Source organism: Fundulus heteroclitus, chromosome 19 (genome assembly GCF_011125445.2).
Source record: "Fundulus heteroclitus isolate FHET01 chromosome 19, MU-UCD_Fhet_4.1, whole genome shotgun sequence".
In the NCBI taxonomy this organism is placed as follows: Eukaryota; Metazoa; Chordata; class Actinopteri; order Cyprinodontiformes; family Fundulidae; genus Fundulus; species Fundulus heteroclitus.
Genome location: NC_046379.1, coordinates 15,489,123 through 15,514,812, shown reverse-complemented (window position 1 = coordinate 15,514,812; position 25,690 = coordinate 15,489,123). Strand labels below are relative to the sequence as shown.

The 25,690-nt window shown below is 41.7% G+C and overlaps 1 long non-coding RNA gene across 1 annotated transcript; it reads right to left on the bottom strand.

Annotated features, from left to right (window-relative positions):
• Positions 1–10,124: 10,124 nt before the first annotated feature.
• LOC110368503 lies at positions 10,125–24,746 on the bottom strand. The gene is made up of 3 exons (XR_004933361.1): positions 24,627–24,746; positions 22,893–22,952; positions 10,125–10,141 (listed from the first exon to the last, which is right to left on the bottom strand). It is a non-coding gene; the product is annotated as an uncharacterized LOC110368503 (long non-coding RNA).
• Positions 24,747–25,690: the final 944 nt, after the last annotated feature.

The window sequence follows — 25,690 nt, the reverse complement described above, 5'->3', positions numbered from 1 at the left end:
TTCACCTTCCAGCAGAACAACGACCACAACATCCAACCAGACGATGTTCAGACTTAAATCTGTGAAGGGGATCTAGGGAATCTTTGGAAAGATTTGAATTTTCCACTAATCTTGCCGAGTATTTTCCAAAGAACGGGGATAAATTTCAATAGGTGTGCAAAGCTGGTAGCGCCAAACCCTAAAAGGACATGGAGATGCAGCTGCAGTAAAAGCTTCCTATACAAAGCATCAACATTGCAAGGCTGTCTCCAAATATATCCCATATCTAACAGATTTTATTTGCAAAACAAATAAAGTAAAAATTGAAACCGTCATAATTATGCTTCCACTTCACACGCACCACATAGATGCTTAAATCCCTTCACTTGCTTCGTATTCGGTTTTGGGTTGATTTGACACGTTTAATGCTTGTTTTTAAAGCTCTTAATGGTTTGGCACCAACTATATTTATGGGATCTTTTAACTGTCCCTGAGCATGGCCGAGGGACTAAAATCAGTCCCAGTCAGAAGAGCCCAGGACAAAATATTAGACCTGGGGTGATCGAGTGTTTTCTTTAGCAGTTCCTCGATTTTGGGATAAACTCCCAGCTGAATTAAGACTTATTACTGACCTGGCCCTCTTTAAGCCAAGACTTAAGACATATCTATCTACAAATGACCTTTGATAACCTAGTAGTGTTAAACTTGTTACATGTAGTTTTCCAATAGTTTATGAGTTTTTTACCTGAACGCTGTTTTATACCATTTGCTTTATGTATTTTTTTTTTAACTCATTGTAAAGCCCTTTGGTTAAACTTGTTGCTATAGAGGGCTACACAAGGACATTTATTTATTATTAACAAATGTGCTCTACACCCAACTGCTGAGTCACATAAAATCCCAATAAAATACATTGAAGTTTAAGGGCAAAACATGTCAAATGTGAAAAAGTTAAAATAGGAACTATTTTACAAGGTGCTGTTTAGATGCATTTAATGTACAATACAAATAATTTTCTATTAAGAAAAAAGAGGGAAAAAAAACTTGACAAAGTGTTTCTACTTTATTGCACATATCTACTGAAAAGCTCTGGGCATTAGAATGAATAGTAATAGTAGAAGTATTGTTTTATATTAAATATACTGTGTACACGTGGGTCAAGTGCAGGCAAACCCGTCACACTGTTTACCACTTCCTATTGGAAGAAACCACAAAAATCGCGACTTAAAGAGCAAGTCCAATGTCATAAAAGCTATCACAAAATGTCACATCTCAAGTTAATGTGACACATTTAAAAACAACAGCTGCCTAACACGCTTACCAATTACACCACCAATCATAAAGTAACAAATAGATTAGAGCTGTAATAAAAAATAAAACATTTCATAATCAATGGCCAGCAAAAAGACGAGCGTTTTCAACAGACAGTCAAAGGATTCTGTGCTGAGGGGTGGACAAATGTAGAGAGCTTTCGCCAGTTTTGGGATGGCCACAATGAATGCTCTACGTTTTAAATTTGATGTCTTAATATCATGGGAGAAACTGACTGACCACAATGCGATAAAAGGTGAGTGGATGTGGAGAAATCAGGTAGATAGGATGGGGCTATCCTATCACAAACAGGCAAATGTAGCAAAAAAATAAATAAAAAAAAATAAAATGATGTAATTCTGCTCAGACCTAGACTTATAGAGAAGTAGCATTTGCCACATTGTTTAGCACCCTGCTGACTTGAGGTTTGAAATTATTTATCTTCCTGTGAGATGAACATCTTTTTTTGGTGGGAAATTAGGGCCAAAAAAAGCATAATCATAATGCAAAAACATAAAACAGAGTCAACATAACACAGGTGCAAGCTGAAGGAACAGAAACTTACTTTCAGCTACAGGAGGCTTCAAAATATATATAAAAAAACATTGAGTTTTATGGAATAATGGATATTATTTAATCATCAAGGTGTTGTGAAAACACAGCTCTATCAAGTTCAGAAAAAAAATCTGGGCACTCTAAAGACAACTGGACATACATTATAGCAAGGAAATGATGACTATACTGAACTAAGAGGGGAGTAGGCTACATCCACAGTATCTTGGTATTTAAAGTATATCAGCGCCAGCTCTTTATTTTTGCAAGAAGCAAGAAACCAGATTATAAAATTATACAGTGATGCAGTCTTTATTATATATATATATATATATATATATATATATATATATATATATATATTTGTTTTAAAACAAACAGCAATATACAGCATCTAAGCGGGGAAGGTTTGAAGGAAACAGCATGCTTGTAACTAATAATACCATAACCAAAAATTTTAAAATGTAGCCTTAAAAGTTTTTCCTTATTGTCTTTAGCTATTTCACAGAATGCTTAGCGTGCACTTTGAAAGAAATACTGTCATCTGGCCAAATAATAAACTATTCAAAGGATGGTAGAGTAAATTTGTCTTAAATTTGGATATTGAATTTATGTAAACGACAAACCTGCACATCAGCTTTAAATGAACATGCACAAACTTATCCTCAGTTGCACTGTTCCCCTGCCTTCAGCGTCCTTCTCAAAACTATTTGCTTCAAAATAAAAATACAAACTTTGGTTTATTATAAATAGCAGTACGTATTTTAATTTGTAAGTCAACAAGTCCTGCATTAAGTTTAATAACCGTGGGAGGTGTCTGGACTGAAAAATGTTAAACACGGAGACACGGTGCATGATTCACCTCAACAAACAAACTATCATTAGATGACAAGTGAAGAAGGGAGACATTGAAAAAAAAAATCCCTATTTCGCATGGGTCCAATTTCATTCCAGAACATTCTGACGCAATAGTTTGTTGTATTTATCTTCATGAAAAATAAAAAATGTCATGTCTCGCTCTCATGGCCTCAATGTTTGCTGGTATTTTGTCCCCAGTAAACGTCTAATAAAGGCCCTCCTCTTCGCCACCAGTGCGCCTCTCGCTGGGACCCCTCGGAGGACTGAGCAGGCCTCCGCTGTCAACGCGGTGGTACCCAGACCGCGCATAAAAACGCGGGCCCAGGAATCCAACTCCGCCCTGGCAGAGTCCGTGTTGGTACACGTCGGCAAGTTGTCACTCGCTGAAAACAATGCAGGAGAAGCTTGGAATGTCGGCTGGCTTTCTCAACCAGCTATGTGGTTGTCAATTCATGCCAAGATTATGGCATCTGTTTGGATCATCTGAAGCCGAGCCACACGATTAAACACTTGAGATGTTACTTTGTGGGGTGGTCTGATTTTAGATGTGGTTAACCTGTAACAAAATACTCACAGTTCCTCACTCTTTAAACTAATGCCACCTGTTGGTGTGGCATGAAAAGCCCGTCTAAGCGCTTTGTTCTTCAATTTCTCACTCTTATTCTCTGTTTATCCTCTCTTGTATCCGTTCTTTTTTTTTATCCTTTCTTCTCACTCAGCTTCTTTTTTTTTTCCTCCCCCTTTATGGTTTCTGCTGCGTGCGTGTCTGCACCGGGACTTCTATGGGGGCAGCGTTGGCAGAACAACAAAGACTCAGGAGGCAGCCTTGATACACACTGTATTCAATTAACTCTGCACACTCAGAGCACTTCCACAGACACACACACACACACACACTTACAAAATCCTGTGTTGACAGATCCCCCCCCCCCACCACCACCCAGACCGTCTGAGCTCCACTTCACACCCTGAGCGTATGACGGTATTCCCTCCAGGTCTCATCACAGAGTCGCTGTGCATCGCGCCGCCACTCAGGAAGCACAAAGAGAAGATGATAAGCTTTCAATTAGGACAGGCTCTGGGGAATTTTCCAGCTGTCTTCACACACTCTTTTGAGATCTGACTCTCTCTCCGTCCACATGTGGGGAGCACATCAGTTTTTTGTTTTGGATGTAAAGAGCTGCTACTTCTCTCCCCCCCCCCCCCCGCCACCCCACCCCTTCCCCATCTCCTTTGTTCCCACTATGTTTCTCCTCTTTCGGAAACAGTAACTCTCCAGGAATGGAGGGAAGTATTTTGCCCGCGTAGTGAGATTGCTGTCTGGTTGCAGTTGTCATCATATGTTTAAACAGGTTGGCAAACACAACTGTTTATAAGTTGGTTAAATATTTAAAGAGTACTGGAAGTTTCAGCAAAGGAAAAAAAAAAAGTAAACAACTGAGGGAGAAAAAAAAACAACCAACGTGTCTTGTTTTTATTACACAAATCATATCCTGTTTCTAATAAATCTCTGAAATTAAAATTAAACCCCTCTTTGGAGGGAGTGTTCTGGAACAGGCACACGATTGCTAAAACCGTCTTGCTTCTCATGAAAACATGATCCCGTGTCGCTTTTGCGGTACCTGCATGCGAAACCCATTAGGCCCCCTTCTGCAGCCGCTGACCTCCTCTCCAACGGACCCCGTGAGAAGGAGCAGGCAAGAACCGGCTTGGTTTCAGCGACTGGTACGTGAACACGAGTCTATTTTCTAACCAGACGGGTGGTGGGAACAGAGGCTACCGCCAAAAATCAGGGTTCCCACAGAGTGACAGAGAAACACAGGGGCCAGGGGCTAAGAAACCACGAGAGCTGTGATGCAACCGGTTTCGCACAAATGACTTGTGCTGCCTCGCTGACATGGTGTGGGATCTGGAGAGAGGGCTCTCCCAGTTCAGAGGGATCCCAGTGAAGGTAATTTCTCATCCAGACTGGGTCTACAGAGACCCAGCTCTGTTTGTTACGATGCTATAGCCAGCTCCCAGTTCCCACAGTGTAGCGTATGAAGCTGCAGAGTCATTCCCTGCTTAAACAAAAGGTAAGGCTATTGAAGTGATGAAAAACAGAGGAGCTTCCATCCTGCATCTAATAGTTGCAGGATGGCAGCTCTCAAAGAATGGACAAGGGAATCCCTAATTTAAAATCAAATAATCTATTGCAAAACCTGCTTAGGTTGTGTGAGTGAAATGTGATGCCACACATGTAGGAGTGGTAAAGTAAAAGTTTAGGAGGTTAATTAGGAAAAAAAGCAGCATGTCAATTTCCATTGAATCAATCAAAACTTAACATAGCTCTTCATTTGTGATGATTCGTTACAGGCCTTGAGCATAAACCCATCTTCATGCATTTTACCGTCAATTTTGGGATAGATCAAGATAGGGAGAGCACAACTGTGAAAGGTGGAAACTGATACATTGTTATCAACATTTTTGTTGTTCAGTTAAATCTGAATAAATACAATGCGGAACCATATTTCGCTGGAAATGCTTTGATCTGAACCAGCCTGTTGTACCTCTGACTGAAATGGTTTGTGTTGTTTTACCACAGGAAGGCAAACCTCAGTGTCTGTCTCAGGTATTTTGCAACCTCTAACAGGTTACCCTGTATGAAGCTCCATCCATGCTCCTATAAACTCTAACCATCTTCTCTGTACATGCTGATAAAAAGTGTCCCCCCCACAGGACGACTCTGCTGCCACCGCATGTCATCGGGAGGATGTTGTAATCAGGGTGGCGCGTGGAGTGAATTTTCTACCCCACAGTGTTTGCCTTGAAGGCCAATAAACCTAAACTTGGTTTCATCTGATCAGGGCACCTTCTTCCACATGTTGGAGGACTTCCTGACATGACTTGTTAAACCGCAATTGGGACTTCCTGTGGCTTTCAACGACGGTTGGTATCCAGCCACTCTTCCATAAAGGAAAAATATTTATAGCGCAGGATAAATAGTTGCCCTTTCAAAACCTTTTAGTCAACCCATCATCACCAGATCTGATGATTGACTGAGCAGACCTCTGGGATATCCAACACTAAGAATATTGTTTATAACCCAATCTGCTTTACAGTTCTCAACCTTGACCTGTCGGGTGTGTTTTGGTCTTTTTAAAATGCTGACTGTGGACTCCATTTTCTAATTAGGGGACTTCCGAAGGTAGTTGGTGGCACAGGATTTTATTTAAGCATGCCCGAGTAAAGAGGGCTGAATGCAGATGCACAAACCACTGACAAAGTTTAATTAATAAAAAAAAAACTGCATTTGTCTTCTTTCACTTCACAATTTTGCTCTACTTTGCGTTTGTGTGCCATAAAATTACAATAAAATATGTTAACGATTGTTGCTGTAAAGGGAGAATTTCTGCAAAAGTTAAGGAAGAATACTTCTAGATGGCACTGAATGATACATTACATCACATTTGTTATATTTTATGAAGACCAACTGGAGGAGAACATGCATACACTCTTTTCAAGTACTAATGTCAGAGCAGATTTATAGCCGGGCAGGTGATCAGCTTCATGTTGTCCCATGTTGAAAGAAGACACGCGCTGTATGTGTTCTTCCTGAAATACGGTCTCCACATTCACAAGCCATGATGTTGCCCCTTAACCTGACAACAGCCAGCTGCATGTATCGCTCCGCCTAACTCCACTCACATACATCTGGGACACGGCTCATTGAAAATGATTTCCCCAACCAAATTTTTGGTCTGGCCAATCAGGACGCAGGGCGGGTGTTTCATGGATGTGACGTAGTGGAGAAGCCACCGTGAGATTCCAACAACAATGGCGGCTCGCATCGAGGAAGCAAGCGTTAGCATTGATGCTGCTATTTCCTCCGTGTTGTCCAATCTATCTGATATTGTTTCATTAAAAGAACATCAGAGAACGGCTCTGAAGGCTTTTGTTGGTGGAAACCATGTTTTCGCCCTTCTCCCGACCGGATTTGGCAACTTTTGTTTTCCGGGGCGCGTACGCGGACGCGCCCCGGAGCGGTTAGCGGTTAGCGCGAACCATATTGGGAGGCCTTTAGTCCTCAACGCGGTCAGCCCGGGATCGACTCCGACCCGCGGCGCTTTGCCGCCTGTCTTCCCCCTCTTCCTGTCAGCTCACTGTCAATAAAAGGTGTGCCACTACAGTGTTTCCCGCATGGATTTGCTTATGCGAGGCGGACCGACTCGCGGAGCGGAGGGGGGGGGGGGGGGGGGGGTGGACGACACGTTTTCCGCGGCCGCCTCGCCAAGATAGCGCTGCGGGAAACCCTGCACTAGAGCCGCAAACACATAAAAAAAAAAAAAAAGTTTTTTTTTTCCGGCGTCGGTCTCATCAGCGTCACGGGTTAGCTTCGGTGTGACTGGTTGAAATAGCACGTTGATAAAGATGACAGACAAGTGGCTTATCCAATCATATGCAAGGAGTTTTGATAAGGCCCAGCCTTCAGTAAAGGCAATGCCTATGGCGGTGTCCCAGATGTATGTGAGTGGAGCTAGGCGGAGCGATACATACAGCTGGCTGTTGTCAGGTTAGTTGCCCCTATGACAGTGTTACAAATGTTTGTAGATCAGCTAAATTTGGTAATCTCACCCTAGAAATGGCCCACCTCCAGCCTTTCCATCGGCAGAGCTTCTGTGTTATAAGCAGACACTGATTTTGTAAATGTTCCAGACAATATACCAAGTACACCTTTAGTTTTTCATTTTAAACATGAGCATTAAGTATAGCATTCATGATGGAGAGAACTAAATCTTAAAATTTACAAAAGCAAGTTGACAAAAAGAGTTATTTTTACACAATGTTAATACCACCCCCCCCCCCCCCCACACACACACACACATTTCTCTGAATGTGTTTAATTCAGGGAAATGATGCTCATGCAACTGCTTTTACTAGGTAAAGCTTATGCGCAAAACAAATGAACTTGATGCTGCAGATAAGACTGCATATGACTAAACTCTTGAGTGGGCCTACTGAACTCTTCTCTATGGAGCAAAAGGCTGTGGATTAGTCAAACACAGACAACGGCTTTTCTAGAAAGCCAACAGACCGCTGCATGGCGAGCCTGTGGCCCCAAACATGGTTAGAGGGTATTCTTGCTAAGACCACAGTGGCTAACTTTCATTTGGATGCGCTAATGGGCTCAATTTAGATTCTTCTCATTGCATAATGACCACAGTTATCTGTGTGTAACCAATCTGACCCTAATTTGATTAGTCTGTCAGGGAGGAGAGCTCAAAATGGATAATAGTTGGTAGTGTTGAAGGATATTTCTTTGTGATAATAAAATTTCATGCGATTCAGATCCTGATTTGGACACTGCATTTGCGCTTTACCAACAAACTAAAATATGTTTTTACTGAGAGACCAGGCCAGCTTCCCAGAAACGAGGCTTGCCGTTTCCCATACAGATTCATGAGAATTGACACAAATCTTTTTTTTTAATCCCCTTTTCTCACAGAGAAAATACGAACAACGATCTGCACACGCAAACCCGGTTTCCTCTATAAAACAGGAAATTAACACACACACACACATGCACACACACATGCACACACACTGCAGCTCTTGCCAGGCACTCCCCCTTCATGGTGGGGTACTAGGTGGGTGGAGGGGGAAACAAGAAGGCTAGAAGGGGAAACGGGGGATCCCTGTGGACCAGGTCTCCTTTAACTTGAGCAGGGGAACTCGCTAAATAGGAGGTTCACATACACACGTTCTATCTTTCTATCTCCCTCACTGTTTCCATTCATGCGCACGAGCAGTGAGTTAAATGAGGGTGATTGCTCAAGTCTGGTTTGGATCACATGGGAATGTGGATGGCCATTAAAATCCACACTGTCCCTTTCTTTTTCCCACCGACTACATTGGAAGCAGAAACGTCTAATATTCTTGTAGTTATCCAAAGTTTCTTTGTCCTCGAAAAAGCAAATATTATTCTGCGATTACCAAACGACATGACTAGTATTCCCCAATGAGGCTTGTTGGGATGCAAACATACAACCTACTGAACGGGGTGCTATGTACTAGTTAGGCAGCACACTGGGTTATGAAACACCAAATAAGGTAAGTACACATTTATGAGTGAGACGGGTCAAATAAATTTAATAAAGGGGTTATTTCTGTTGACATAATATCCCTTTTCAGCTGTCTGATTGAAAACGTTTGTATAATTCAAAAAGAAAATCAATGCCACAATTTCCAGACAAGTATTTTGAAAACCCTACGTCTCATACTTCACATTTATTCACTATTTTGGTCTCACCGACATGAGCTTATCTTAGCAATGATGTGATGCCATGGTCGTTATTTGGTCTATGTGGTCTGGGGTAAGAACACTGACTTGAAAGTTATAGTCAATAATTTCTAGTTTTTACAGTGTGGTATTTTGTTAGCAACAGGTTTATTTTAATAAAGTTCGATAATAAAACATTCTTCCCAATAATTGTGCTGCTTTTTATGGGATGATTACGGGTTTGAGATGTGAGGCAGGGAGATAATCCTTTTCTTTCTCTTCCACATGGGCGCGTGCACGCACATACACAACAATGCATAGATCGCACTGCTCATACCAGGGGTCTTCAACTCCAGTCCTTGAGGTCTGGTGTCCTGCAACGTTTTTTATGCGTCTCTGCTTCAACACACGAGTCAAATAATCATTAGCAGCACTTTGGAGAACTTGGCTTCCTCCTTAATAATAGCTCCTAGCTCCTGTTCCTTGACCTTTCACGAGGTTAACAGTCAGAACTCTATCGTGTGGAGGAGAGGAGCTTTGGATGGCTGTGCCGAATTCAGAAAGCTTTTTAACTCTGACGTCATTAAATGACAGAATCACACATGAATGATGAGATTGAAAACCGGGCTTACAGCCTTCCAAAATAAACTACAAGTGTGAGCTCTCTTCTCTCCGGACATTTTCATTGATTTCTGTGAGGGGGCAGTTCTGATATGTCATGTCACACAAAGGATTGTGGGATACCTTAAGGCTTCTTAGCGCCAGTAAGGGACATTGCGTGGTTCCTAGGCTAAACTAGCTGTGGGAAGGAGCATACAGGCTTCTTTTCCTACCTCCTTCCTTCCTGACTGCACTATTCGGACAGCACTCATCATGGAGGCCGCTGATTGCGCCTTAGCTGAAGAGTCCTTGCTCTATAAGGATATTCCGATTGAGCCCTTGACTGCAAACTGAGGAGGTAATTTCAGCCATTCGATTCAGGTGCTTTGGATCAGGGACTCATCTAAAAGTTCCAGGACAACGGACCTCAAGGACTGGAGTCAAGACCTTATACCACGATGTTTTCATTAGTCTTTGTTGTAGAAGGTGTGATGTAGTTTTGCTGGTTTGTTTACCTTCTACCCCGTTGTCCTTTCATTCTCTCCATCTCCTCAGCCTGTGTTGTCTGGTGGCCCTTCCTGACTAAATAAATAAAAACAAAGATTATTACAGGAGGAGGATTATAAACTCCCCTTTTGCCACCCAGACTCATGTTATATAAAAGGTGTTATGATTTTCTTTTTTTTAATCTTCTTTTTCTTTTTACTGTACAAGCAATTCAATTTGGAGTATAAATAAACACACCATTCAAAAAGGAGAATAATATCAGGTTAGTTTAACATCTGGCATATTGATCTGGTTTGACCATTATTGATCTATTTGACCAGGCTCAATGTCAATACTGACATCATTAGGCGATACTTGGACCCTACAGAGGATGCGCGGGCAGTCCAACTCCACCAGGATGGCACATAAAGATGCCACATTCAGAGAAGGTTTGCTGTGTCTCCCAGCACAGTCCCAAGAGCATGGAGGCGATTCCAGGAGACAGGAAGTTACTCTAGAAAGGGCCATCGGAGGTCCTTAACCCATCGGCAGGATCAGTATCTGCTCCTTTGTGCAAGGTAGAACAGGATGATTACTGCCAGAACCCTACAAAGTGACCTCCAGCAGGTCACTGGTGTGACTCTGAGCAAACCATTAGAAACAGACTTCATGATGGTGGCTTGAGTGCCCAACATACTCTTGTAGGCAGAAGCAACCTCCTGTAAAGAGAACTGTGAGGAGATGGTCACAAGAAGCTGAAGAAGCCCTTAAAAGTTGTTTGGAGGAAACAGACTGGGATGCACTGTGCCAGCCATATGAAGAGGACATCAATGCAATGACTGCGTGTGTGACTGACTATATAAACCTCTGTGTGGACAACACCATCCCCACCAGAACAGTGAGATGCTTTTCCAACAACAAACCCGATAACCAGTGACCCGAAGGAACTGCTGAAGGAGAAAAAAAGAGCCTTCAGGAAGGGAGATAAGGAAGTAGTGAGGAGAATACAGAAGAAACTTAAAGTCAAGATAAGAGAAAGCAAGGAGGTGTACAAGAAGAAGCTGCAGAGCAAACTCCAGCAGAACAATATAAGATCAGTCAGGGATGTAGAATATCACAGGTTTCAAGCAGAAGGAGGATCTGCACTGCAAAAACGAAACTAAAAGTAAGTCGAATTTTCTTAAACTCAGTGTGTTTGTCCGTGATTTGAGCACGTAAATAAGATAATTTGCCAATGGAATAAGATTTTTGCACTTAAAATAGGAACAACTCATCTCCATCCTCTTATTTCAAGTGCAGTATATCTAATTATCTTATTTTAGGGATCAAAATACTCATTCCACTGGAAGATAATCTTATTTACCTGCTAAAATCAAGGACAAACACACTAAGTTCAAGAAAATGTGACTTATTTTTAGTCCCGTTTTTGCAGTGTGACAGATGGAAGTCTGGACAGAGCCAATGAGCTGAACTCATTCTTCAACAGGTTCAGTTCAGCAACAAGCTCAGCATCCTCCACTCCTTCCCACAGCCAAACAGTCATCACACCCTCCTCTGACACAAAACGTCCCTGTTACACCGCAGATGTTTTTTCTTCCGCCTCCGCCATGGACCCTTCTGCTTCAGCATGTTTGTTCTCAGCACAGGAAGGTGCTTCTCCCTTTGCCCCCCCCCCTCCCACTTCTCTGTCACTAAGAAATCAAGTGAAGAGGCAGCTGGAGAGGCTGAATCAGAACAAGGCTGCAGGTTCAGATGGTGTCTATCCCCAGAGTCCTGGTGGCCTGTGCAGATCAGCTCTCTGGGATTCTACCACACCTCTACGTCTGACCCAGGAGGAGGTTCCAGTGTGGTGCAAGATCTCCTGCATTGTGCGCATGACATTGTGCATTACTACGTTCTGACCCTCACATATGGTCATGAGGGATGGACCATGACCAAAAGAACGAGATCCTAGATATGTTTGAAACGGGGTTCCTCTGGAGAGTGGCTGGGCTCAGCTTGATTGTCTGGAGAGAGCTCAAAGTAGAGCTGCTGCTTCTACACATCAAAAGTAGTCAGTTGAGGTGGTTAGGGCATCTTATCCACCTCAACTGACGGGGAAGACCCAGAACTCACCGGAGGGACTTTACATCCCGTCTGACGTGGGAATGACTTGGCATCCCCCAGAATATGCTGGAGAGAGGAAAGCTTGGGCTTCCCTCTGGACCTGTTGCAGCCGCAACCCAATCTTGGATAAGCAGAAGACAATGAATGGATGGATATATTACAAAATACGTGTCAGGCATAGTTACTAAAACATTTTGGGCTTTTCTTTATTTTGTATGGGTCAAGATATTACTAGACGTGGTGTCGTTTCATGTCTGGGAGGAACATTTAGGAAAAGACAAATAAAATTGTCTTAAACCTTGGAGCTGATGTGTTGATATACATCTGTTGCAACTTGCATGTGTAAAAGAAACTGGGACATCAAAACTGGTTTCAGCCCGGGGTCGCGCTTCCTCATATATGGCCCAGGGTGTAATGGTGTAATCTTCATTTTCCTTTTTCTCAAGAGTATTTATTAATTGAGTTGGCTCTCTCGTGCCATTGATCACTTATTTGGAAACCTAACTTGGATCAATTACCTTGGTAAAATCCCCAGATAGGAAGAACTTGATACTAAAAACCTAAACCAAACCTGAATTTACCTCATTAAGACAATAGTCCTGCTTCAGAGTAAGGAACTGGTGAGTGCAGTTTAAGGATTAAGAATTAACTTCTTCAATATCCAGAAGGCCAAGAGTCTGATTCATAATTTGTTTTGTTTTTTTCCTTGTTTTTAAATATACTGTTGTAACAATGAGTCAATGTTACAGTCAGCTTGCATATTATTGTTTGTGAAAATACATATATAGAAAATAGTTAAACAGCACATCAATTGTTTTTTCAGTTCGTGTATTTTGTGTGGTTGGAATTTGTGTTTGTTTTCTAGGCATGTCTTTACGTGGAGTGGAAAGGCCTCATCTTGGAATTTCACTCTAAAGTATAACACAAACTAGTAGGTGTTAAGTTCTTGTGTAGCATTTCTAAAGACTGAATTTAACTGCAGCAAATGTTTAAGTAAAATTCTTTGTATTCTGCTTTTTCCATCTCCCAGCGGTTGCGCAGACAAAACAGTCCCCGGGGGTTTGCGTCCAGTTTATTGGTTTAAGCTAAGATGTGTTTGTTAATGCAACTCTTCAAATAATCATTGGAATGTGTTTAAGGTATTTTCAGTGCGTATTAGTTTGTAAATGTTTTGTTTTGTCGTTGTCTAATGTTTATAGTGTTGTATTTCCCATTTTCATTTGCTGCAACCACAATAATGGCTTTTCCCCATTTAGGTTCATTTGTATTTAAGACGTTTCTCATTTGTTAATCATTGTTGGGTGTTGGCGGTTCAGTGTGTTACACTGTTGGCTACAAAATAAAATAAAAAAACACAAGCTTTCACGGATGTCACTTGTTGCCTAGTTTTTCGGTTGCCGTTTGTGTCCCACTTCCATGATCGATGGACCAGTTTGACAACCATGTGACAACTCTGCTTTATGATTTGTTTTTTTTGTTTTTCAATGTTTCAATGTTTCAAAGTTTCGATAAATTCAAACAACTTCAGTATGTTTAAAATACATGTTATTCAAGTAAAAATAATGTAATGTAGTTTATTTTGACAGGTGAACTCCTGTACAATTTCTCTTTACTATTCTTGATAAGAGAAAACTGCAAGTGAATTAACACTGAGGGTAAAAAAAAAATAATCTAATGAGTTAATGTCTTGTTTGTAAGTTTATTAGTTGGTTTACTTTTTTATAAGGATAAACAGTTGAACAGTTTCCCTTGTAATTTTCAGTTAAACGCTAGAGTCAACATTTTTGTCAGCAGAAATCAAACTTCATCTGCAAACACAATTTTTTAAGATCACTTCGTATTGGCAGCCGAGCGTCTGCTGCTACCGTCCAATAAAGTTTGAGCTCCTGTTACTCCCAGACAAGCCAAAATGACTTGCAGCCATTGCTTTAGTGCTTCTGTCTCCAATGGCAGTGTGTGTGGAAGCGTTAGATACCCACATGTCTGTCCACAGATGCCCTCTAGGTCTTTAGTAACCAGTTCCCATGGTTCCACTATAGCAACACTGGACTTCCTCAGGGGACACCTCCCACATGCTGGTTTGTTTTCTTCTTTAATGGGGGGGATCATCTTTCTTACTCTTCATAGCGAGTGCATGGGAGGTAAACAGATTGCATTATTTTATTCCAATGTGCACCTGTGCAACAAAGGCCGTCACTGGGTCAGAGGGTGTGTTTTAGTTTGCACAATATTATGCAACAAAACCATGTATTTGCATCCGGCTGTAGAAATGAGATACCTTGATTTTGATGTCAGCTCAGTAATTTTTTTACCCAGGAGGCAGAGAGGAACATAAAGCAGGGAAAATATCTTTCATGCACGTGGATGAGTGTGATAAAGTGCTCAGACTGAGGAATAATTGCAGAGATTTAACAGCCAAATGGGCCCCAGAACAAAGAGAGCCTCTGAGGTGATGGAAAATGAAGAACTTTGATTTTAGAGCTGGTAATGAGGGGGTTTTCCTGACGGTGAGGAGGAGGATCACAGAGAGACAGTGAAGGAGGGAGAGTTAAAAGGATGAATAAGTCAGATCAGGAGGCATCAATTACCCATCTGATCGTAGACAACCTTTTTTTTTTTGGTCTTTGGCTGTCATGACAGCTTTAAACTGGCTGAAGGTGCACACACAGGAGACATGCTTCGTGCTTAAAGCCAACAGGTGTTTGTGCTTTAAGAGCCAGACTTTACAACACCTCTGTTGCAGCAGAGTGAGCCAACCAGAATGTGGGCGTCTGGGACACCTTGGCAAATTCTTCCACTATATGACACAAAGCCTTCTGACAGGCCACTCAACAGGCCACATCAGATCTAATCATGAACATAATCCGTCCTTAAAATACAAATTTCAAGCAGCTCCATCAGAGACCAAACACCATCAATCTCCCTCGCAGAGATCGACATAGAAACAGATTGTTACAGACAAAGTAATGAACAATAGAAGGTTTTTGGCATATGGCTTGCTGGTAAAAATACAGTGCCTAGTAAAAAAAATACTCTTGCCCCTTGAACTTGTTTTTATCTCGTCACATTAAAAACTTAAAAAAAGAAGAAAAAAAATCAAAACATTTTAAAAGAAAACATTAGTGAAAACCATATGAGGACCAAGTAACAGAGACAGGTCAGAGATAAGCTGCATAAAAGTTTAAAACATGGTTGGGTTATAAAACAATTTTCCAAGCTTCAGACAACTCATGGAGTAATTGTCCACTATCATATGAAAATGGAGGGAGAATAGAAAAACTGCAAACCTACCAAGGCATGGCCATCCACTTAAACCAACAGGCCGGACAAGGTGAGCTTTGATTAGCTAAGCAGCCAAGAGGCATGTGGTAACTCTGGAGGAGCTGGAGAGATCCACAGCTCAGGTGGAAGAATCTTTAAAACAGCTTATTATTGTCATGCCATCAACAAATCTCGCCTTTGTAGAAGAGGGGAAACAAAATTATTGTTGAGTTAAGGCCACATGAAGTCCCATTTTAAATTTGCCACAAGCCAGTGGAAGAAGTGGAGGAAGGTTCTCTGGCTTGTGTGTGGTAGAAAACAAAATGCACATTACTCTGAACACATGATCCCCCTTACAGAGCAATCTGCAAAGTAAACCTTTAAGACGATGCAAAATAATTGAGACTATAACTTACAGTCAGAGCTACAATGAAGTGGTTTAGATCAGGGGGCTCGAGCCACTAGACCTTGCATATAGATGCAACCTTGGACCAGCCCCCCCGCTTATACATGTGTGAGCAGAAATATCACTCCGTGAGCAAAGCTGTTAGAGACATACCACGAATGGCAACTGTAATTGCAGCACAAGGAGGTTCTAGAAAGTAGCATCTCAGCTTCATACAAACGAAGGCCACACTTTTCAGTTTTTAATAGTAAAAAATATAGAAAAGCATTTGTTCAGCTTTTTCTAACTCACAGGTCTGCACTGCCTTGCTAACGTTAAAACCCCAATTAACTACATTGAGATTGTGGCTGTAACACGGCAAAATGTAAAAAAAAAAAAAGCTAAATAAAACTCAATAGGTAGAACTTGATTTATATGTATAATTAAGATAAATTCTCAAAATAACTCTTGAAACAATAGTTTTCTTACATAGTTTTTTGGATTTCCCTCTGCCCCAGTCAAAACTGTTTTTGCTAAAGAGTTGCCCTGCAGTTTTCTTTTTGTGGTTTTTGGAAATGCCCCCACTTTTCCGGCCCTGCTCCAATTTTCTTTAAATACGACCGTAATTGGTTTGATTTCCTACCTCCGGCCTAGTGGTGAAGGGGGGTTGGGGGAAGTGGGGGCGGCGAACAGTGGCGGGAGGTGCAGAGAGCCAATGTAAAGGGAACCCAGCTTACAGCCAGCGAGCCGCTTGCCTGGGTGGCGATGGTGTTTGACCTCCTCTTTTATTCCCCCAGTTAAAAGCTGTTTAAGAGTAGGTCTTGGAAAGCCATTAAGAGAAACTGCCTTACATCAGCATAGCGACATACTTCTACACATAAAGCCACACAACATCCAGATATTTCCAGTACCCTCAGTTCATTTTCCCAGCAAATCGTGTTGAATTTTTACAAAAGCATTCCAGCCTCCAAATCAAAAGCAGTCTCAAACAACAACAAAAAAAGTCTTTGTCATTTCTCTCATAGACAGCCAGACAGAGGAATGGGAGTGTGGCACTCATCATGCAGGTGTGAGTAATCAGAAAGGAAATAAGAGCGTCTGGGAGAAGCCAAATGGGCCCCTACTGATCTGCAGCCAGCTCATTGTTCTTCTCTTCCATTGTTTCTGTGCTTGGCTGGCAGGGCAGAGAGCAGCTATCCAGCAACAGGTCAGTCTAGATACTTCCTTGTCTTGGAGTCATTTCTTGGATTGCATGGATGTTAAAGGGGAATCCTGGGAAATCACTGCCAGCAAACAAGAAGTAAACATAACATATTGTGAAAATGTCTTGAATCTGATTTTTTTTTATTATGCCTCCAATCAGACTTTTCTGTAACATCTGAAAATTATCTTGATCTAAAGCTGTCCAGCATTTCTAACATTCTTGAGTATTTATTAGGGTTTTGGCTGGACAACTCTTATCCAATGTACTTAATTGGATCTATGAAAAATGGAAAAGTTAAATAGTTCAACATATCGAGTGTTACCTGCTTATTTCAGATTCAACCTTTCACCTACAAAACCTCCTTTCATCCAGAATCTCCAAAAATGTCAGAGTACAACCATAGATCTCATCAAAACAAACTCCTATTCCCACAGGTAGCAGCATAGAATCTCCTAAATATCAGAAGCTTGTCACCTCTCAATGTTGTTATGCTCTAAAGGATTTGCTGAATGGGTGTCAATACATTCTTATAACTCTTCATATATATATAGTAAAATCCCAAAAAATTGAAACCCTTAGCATATTTGGGTTAAAAAGTAATTATTTTGATAACAGAATTGAGCTTAAGTATCAATTTAGAAATTTAGGATAGTCTAAATTCATATTAAGTTATAGCTTTCAATATTGATTGTTGATAGTTTCAAACCTTGAATGCAAATCTGCCTCTTACTATGGAATTAGTATTTTGTGACAACTCTTTCCCCAGAAGCATGCATTTCAGGGGAAAGGGCTAAGAGGAAGGAAATGACTTGAGTACAAATAAAATCTAAAGAAAAACCTTTTTTTAAAACCCTGAGAAAACCAGGAGACTTACTGACCAAAACCACTTTCAAAAGATTAAAAGAAGAAGGATGGCCCATGTGGTCCGATCCAACAACTGAGCTAATGCAGCTCATGAAGCTGATGTTAATAGTGTGCCTGATAGAAAGGTGTCACAATTCAGCATCACGGATTGTTGCATATGGGGCTGTATAGCTGCAAACTAACCAGGGTGCACACGCTAACCCTGGCACATCTCAAAAAATCAACAGCGGGGACATGATTATCAGAACTGGACCAGAGAGAAACAGAAGAAAATGGGCTAGTCTGGAATCCTTTACATCACGTGAATGGCCTAATGCCGCTTACCTCGGAAACACACAGGAAAGAGGCAAACCCACAGAGGCATTAAGGAGCTAGCCAAGGTTTTGCGAGCAATGTAGATGTTGCTTTGACATGCAACACCAACCTAAGCGTTTTGCAGACCGTGTGTACCTTTTCATGGAAACAAGGAAGATTACTTGTTTTTATTCCCTAATGGCTGTAGTCTCCTTCAGCGGGATAATGCATCCATTCACAAAACTATTATTCAGGAATGGTTCGAAAAGCACAAGTTTGCGTTGCCGACTTGGCTTACCAAATTCCTCAGATCTCAATCCAATGGAGCATCTGTGGTTGTTGGCGTATAAACTATAACGGCATGTTTTTAATTTTTGGAACACCACTGTACAGTGAGGGAGAACGAAGGAAGCTGAAGACATTTCCAAACTGGTTTGCAGTCTCACCGAGAGCGCAGCAACAGCTTATAATTCAATCAAAGACTGAGCGTGAGCCTCAAAATTTCAAATCGACTGCATTTTGATGAAAAAAAGTCAAAGGTTCTTATCAGCAGCATGCACTCAGTGACAGCTTCTGATGTCCGTGCTGGCCACATGCATGTCGATGAAACTGGATCCGAATGTTGAAAAGCCTCCGTCTGGAGTAGTGGAGGTGTTGATTTTTTGCTGTAACCAGCAGCAGCGTAGAAGGGACCCGTTATGGTTAAGCCCAGGGCCAAACACAGCCTGTTAACGTCGGACGGGGGGAGACAGTGGGCGAGTTTGTCTTCTTTATGATGGCTGGAAAAAACAACAGATGCATTTCCAACCAAAGCAGGATTCTGGGGTATGTGGAGTAGCCCGCAGAACAAATGGACCCAGGAGGCTTCCGTAACCCAAGCGCTGGTGCAGAGAGAACACAGAGGCTCGTCCAAAAACGGCACAATGCACGCACATACACACGGCGAGGAGCCTTCCCGGCAGGCGACAAGTCATCCTGGTGGAAAAGCGGGGTAACGAAAGCATTAAAACCTGGGACTTTGAAGGACTGCAGGCATGCACTGGCATTAAAGGCACACAGACCAAGGAGAACACGCCATGTAATATCCAGGGAAGAAAGAGAGTTTTTAGGGATTGGAGCAGCAGTGAGGCTGCACACAGAATGTGGAAAATGTAACAATAAATGATTGGTATATTTAATATTATCAGCCAGAGGGGTTTAGGTCACAACAACTTTTTTTTTCTGAAATGGATTTAGAAACTAAAAAGAGAAAATGGCTTACCAGCACCATCACACGCAAAAAAAAAAAACATGAATGTGTTGCCATCCAGCATTATATCCCATTCTGAATAAGCTCCTTTCTCTCCCAGTATCAGGCCATAATTCTCTCCTCGTTAAAAGGAATCGTACAAACTTTAGAGCTCCTGGCAACCCTTCAGTTGTCAGAGTGAGACAAAACTTTTACTGCATGGGTTTTGCGGGGTGAGCGGCCCATGGCTTTCACAGCTCAATTGAAAAAAAAAATTCCCCGAAGTTTAAACGTTAACACATCTCATGTCTTGCAAAAACACCAAAGACAGCACTAAACCAGATCTCTTTAGGCAACGTGATCTCAACTTGTGCATTCCTGATGAGCTGGCAGAGTAGTGAAGTAACACAGGCCATCCTATTAATGCTTTAAGCGTTCTGACAGAGCTTTCTGTTACTTACTTAAACCACACGGCTCACAGACCTAATGGAAGACTAAAAGCCATTAGGCCAGAGGGCTTAGCCAACACAAACTAGGCACACAAGCTATGACTGGAGTAGATTGGGGTAATCAATATACTGTATCTTCCTTTACTTTCTTCTTCCTGCTCTTCTCCTCCAGTGTTAAAGCTAAATGTCAAAACATATTCTCCATCTGCTGAGTAAAGGAGATCCCCTGTTTACATCAGGAGCATTTACAAAGAAACATCAGGCATCTCAGTTAACGCTGGCTGCAGATCAATTAACCCCAAAATTCCTGTTCGGTTATACAATCACTGGACCCTTCGCTAGGTAGCACCTCGGACAAAGTCCTGCCTGCAGGACATCGCTATTTCTCTGTGACGTTAATGTTTTCAAAAACTTTCTTCAGAGATTTTTGTTTTGGCCATATCGACATGATAGCATCACACAAATTAGTATTTGTCAGCTGCACATCTATGATGTGAAGCTACCGTTCCATTCACACGCAGCACAAAGCTGTTGCTCTGGATTAAGACCTGGAGGGTGAACTTATTGTCATGTTTGAGATGACTGACCAGGGGCATTATCCTGCTGGAAGTAGCCATCAGAAGATGGCTACACTGTAGTAAAGAATGGATGGACATCGTCAGCAACAATACTCGAGTATATGAAATTAAGCTTAATTGGTCAGAATCAGTCCAAAAGGTGCAAAGAAAAGACCACCCTGAAGCATTTTCACTAGCCAGGATGGATTCATGCCTCTGTGTAGTTCACATCAAATGCTGCCGCAACCATCTGAATATTGCAGCTAATCGGACCAGGCTTCGTTTGTCCATTCTGTCTTGTTCCATAATGGATAGATTTTGTAAATTAGTTAGGCTGAGATTGTTGGTCTTAACTGACAAGAATGATAACCAGTATGCTCTTTTATAACTACATCTTAGTGGCACTGAATGGTTATGCTAGTTATTGCTGCCTTTCTATCCTCTCAAACAAGTCGGCTCATTCTCCTGTTCCTGTTGCATCAACCCACAGAAACCTTCAGGTCTTTGGAATGCAGTTTAGTAGATACCGCTAAAGTATATACAAAGTTTGAACAGTTGAAACAACCACCACTCACTTCACATGCTGTCTTTTTTGGACCGTATCTGAAATACTCAGCCCAATTTAATTGGTATCAACAACCATGTCGTGTTCAGAGTCTCTGAAATCCCTTTTCTTCACCATTCTGATGCTCGGTTTGAACTTCAGCAAGTTGTCTTTACCGTGTCTAGATGCTTAAATGCAATGATTTGAAGCAATGTGATTTGCTATTGTTTGTATTAGCAAACAACAGCATGTGGCCGGTGCATGCATGTGTGTGCGCATCTTGTCTTACATGTGAGGAAAAACAGAAATGAGAGGAGCTGTGCTGTGAGACGGGGGGCACGTGAGTGTAGTATGCAGTCATGTTTGCATGGCGACAAGGCAGGGAGGAGCATGGTGAGGGAGGGGGGGGGGCAGTGTGCCTTTTAACAGGCCTGCTTAAGCTGGCATGAGAAGAAAGCCAGAGACCCGAAGACAGATGGCAAAACCAAAACTTCAAAGACCTCTTCTCTTTCTCTGCCTTTCCCCTCTTTTAGATTTGCTGTACAGTAGGACGCTGAAAGGGAACCTGTTCGTTTACTCTGACACAAAGACGCATAGATCCACGGCGTCTGATACTCCTACACACACACCTGGAACCATCAAGACAGGCATTTCCTGACTCTACAAGAAGCTTGGTGAAATACTGAAAACTACACATACAGTACAGACTTAGAATGTTACGCACATTTCTACCTTGTAAAGCCAGCAATAATCCAGCACATACCGGAGAAATACTTGCTGCAGGGCTTTGGCACTGCAAGGTAAATCTTTTTCTACGAAGAGTAAAAGTTAGGGTGTGTCTGCTGACAGGACAAAAGTCTTTCATGTCTAGTAGGGTTTTTTTCCCCCCCTGTTTTTTTTGTCATCACAGACAAAATAAAACAGGGCACCTTTGTCATCTTACAAAGAGACTAAACAGCCTGGACAAGGGCAGCTGGAGGCATCAAAGCTGGCGTCACGACTTGTCCTTCAATACGATCCTTTTCTTCCCTATTAAATTTTTTTTTTTATATACGATGACTTCAGTTTTATAACAAAAAAAGGTTTTATCGAGGCACTTTACAAAGAACATGTTTGTGCCCAGTTAAATACAATAACAAGCATTTTATTTAATTATAATGAGGACAGCCCAGTCTAAGTCAATTAAATTATCCCTTATTATAAGGTCTCATCTCCCATAAAAAAAAAACCCACCAACTCTAGCGCATCTTGTAAAGAAAATAACCCGACTGTGCGCTGGAGGCAAGAAGATGCCTCCATGAAAACAGTCCCCGCTCCTCCTCACGTCTCCCTGTGACTCACTGCCCTCTTGAGGCTCAGCAGAGAAGCAGCGTTTGTGTTTGAATGCCTGAACCCTCACAGTGCCTCATCACCAGCCAGCAGCAGCAGCAGCTAACCGCAGCGCTGCCACAGGGTGTGACTGCAGGACCCAGATGGAGTGGCAAGGCAGAGGGGGGGAAAAAGTGAGGCTTATTTCTAACCCCCCCCCCCTTTTTTTTTTTTTTCTGTGGGCCGCCCGGGGGGCGAGAGGGGGGGTCTGCCACAGCCCCCTATCTCTCCACCACAGTAGCCACCAAGCCCTGGAGAGAGAAAGCCAAGGCACCACAATTTAACAGGGGCTAAAATAAACAACGTGAGCACACATACAGAATAAATCTACCCTGACTGGTTGACTGCAGGCACTGGAGCGCAGCAGATAAGCTGGTGCTGTAGCACGGTGGTCTGTGGGGTTGATGCTGCTGCTGCTCCTGCTGATGCCACTATGATTCTCCCCCCCACCACCACCACCACCACCCCTTGCATGCGCAAATGTTGGGCCCTCATGATCAGGAGACAAGTGTTGCGTGTTCAGTCTGAATACACACTGTGCAAACAGCTGAAGTCAAAGGATACATTTGCACAAATACTTCACATACCTGTGGCAGGCTATTGCCAATGCAGAAAGTTGGTGGCAGGTTTCGAGACATCTGACATATCTGCCTCGAACACACAAAAAAAAAAAAAAAAAAAAAAAAAAGGAGGTGAGTGAAAGGGTAAATGCCGCGACGTTTATATGCACAGATACAGAAATCATTCGTGCCACTTGAAGTCGTTCCACACACACACACACAATGTCAAACGGCAACCACCTACGTCTACGTATGTCATTGGGAGGTTGTGTGACAAACCAAAACGAAGCTGCGCACAGTTGTGAAGTGAAAGAAAGTGACGCATGATTTTCAGATGTTTAACAAATCTAAAAGTGAGAAATGAAAAAAGTGTTTGTTTTCGACCCCCTTCACTCTAACACCACCTGGGGGGAAAAAAATAAATCAGTTCCCTTCATAGAAGACACCTGGTTAGCAAACAAAGAGCAACCACTTGTTAATTTAATCTCTGTATCACCACAGTTGTTCCGCGAAGGCCTCGGAGATCTGCGGCAGACAATTAGTGATCAAACAGGAACATCTAACACACCAGACAGGTCAAACAAGGCGGTTTGGGCAGGTGTGGGGTAAAAGATGCTCCGGTAAAAACATTGTGTATCATGCAAAATATTGCGGGACTTAAAACTAAGACTGTACATCAACCAGAACAAAGCATCGCTGCAGTGAAGCATGATGTTAGCGGCATTATGCTGCGGGGATATGTTTCAGCAGGGAGTGAAAATATCATGTTTTTGTTTTTTGTTTGCCTTTCCCCCAAAGTTGATGCTGTTTTTAACATTCTTCATGGTATCTTCTGAGAGATACCCGCCTTGTTTCCAATGAGAAACAAACTTTCTTGGTTGGAAATAAAAATAATTAGTATCAAAGTCTATCAGGGGCATAAATAATCTTGGCCTTAACTGCACGACGATTTCTTCCAGCATCTCAGAGGGAAAAAAATACATTTAATGAGAGACGTAAAAGTTGAAAAGCATTAATTCAGTCAACAAAACCTTCAAGATCCCCTCTTTAAAGGTGTGTATTACCCTTTCCATTGGATACATCTGAACACAGAGTCACTAATTGCACCTGTTAATGGGGACTAACTAGGGCTGGACAATAATTCAATAATATCGACCGACTTTTCAAAAGAAAAAAAGTAGGTTCAATAAAAAGTTCAGTAGAAGAACGGTTTTCCTTCCTTTTGCTTTCTAGCCTATCCTGTAGTTTAATATTAAGTCATTACAACCAATCACAAACAGACCCAGGAAGGCTCCTTCACCAAGCTTCAAAGAGTTCTTTTTTCTTTTTTTAAGACTTAATTTTGGTAAAATGTTGGTTGAATAAAGAGTTGTGTTTGAATTTAGTGTTCTTTAATAAAAAATACGTCACAAACAACAGCATAAAATGGCCAGGACTGCACTTAAAATATATGTTTTGAATTTTTTTATCATTATCGATATCGAACAATATGATTTATATGTGGATTGTTTAAAGCCTCTGAAAATATGTTCATAAAAAGCAACATGTTCCTGTTCTTCATTCCTTTCTGTATAGGCTATATAGCTCAGTATCACTGCGAATGTGAGGAGCAGGAACAACAACAACAACAACAACAACAACAACAACAGCAGCGCTTCGGTCTGCAACAAGCTGGCAGCTGCTCCTCCAGCTGCTGCAGGCCTCCAGCCTGCTGCTTAGCTGGGGACAAACAGATTCACCCGTATATAACCGAGCACTCACCCAGTAAACCCTCCGGAAGTCCTTCGGCTCCTCCAGCAGACTCTTCTCACAGGAGGTGGTGAAGGCGGAGCATGCGCAGGTGGAAGTGATTAGGTTAATTGGGGTCGCGTCCCATTTAGTTTTGCCCCCGCCGTTCCGTTTAAGCCTCATGCAGGGGCTTTCTCTTTCTCATTCTTTCAAACAATTTGTCTAGACAGTAAAGTATATATTATTTTGGTGTGGTTAAATGCTAAAAGATGTTAAGATATTATGATTAAGATACACCAAGGATGGCGTTTACTTTGTGTGTTTCTGGCACTCCTTGGGTTTGCAGTAGTCTTTTTTTTTCTTCTTCTTCTTCTTCTGAAAATGTAGCTGCAGTTTTCATGGGTCAGAGTAAGTTTCAGGACAATTCTTTAAAAGCCGGTCGCGGTAGCTCTTATTGGGATCAAAGTTGTATTAGCTATTAGCTAAGGTCAAACTCAGGTTGTTGTCTCCAGTGAGGGTTCTTGGTTGGATGCTACCTTTTGACTCTTCTCACAGGCACACTTTCCCAGTCAAAGCCCATTTGGGGTGAAAAAAACAAAACCTTTCTAGTATCTAACTTGTCAGAAATGTTAAGGTGTTAAAAGTATTGTTCTTAGAGATTTAGGTGGCTAAACTATTTGATTGTTTTTTTTGTTGTTGTTTTTTTTTAATCAATTTAATAAAGGTTTCACAAATCTCAAACCAGTTTCCTGTTCAAGGCATAACAATGCTTTGAGGTCTTATTTTTATTTTTAATTTTATTTTGTTTTTTGCTTTAAAACCTGAAAACAGCTTTAAAAAGCCTAGTTTGAAATAATTTCAAATTGTGTAAAATAAATAAATAAATAAATAAAATTCTTAAATATCCTGTCTAGCAGTCTAGCACCCAGAATTGCTTTCTTAGAGCCGAAGAGATTCAGTTTCACACGTGGAGCATTACTGCTTTTGCAATAGTGCTCTGCTTGATGCTCATAAAAATTCACTTTATTGGACGTTATTTTGAAGCTATTTCAAACTCAATGGACACAGACACTGAAAGGTAAAAGAGAAAAGAGAGA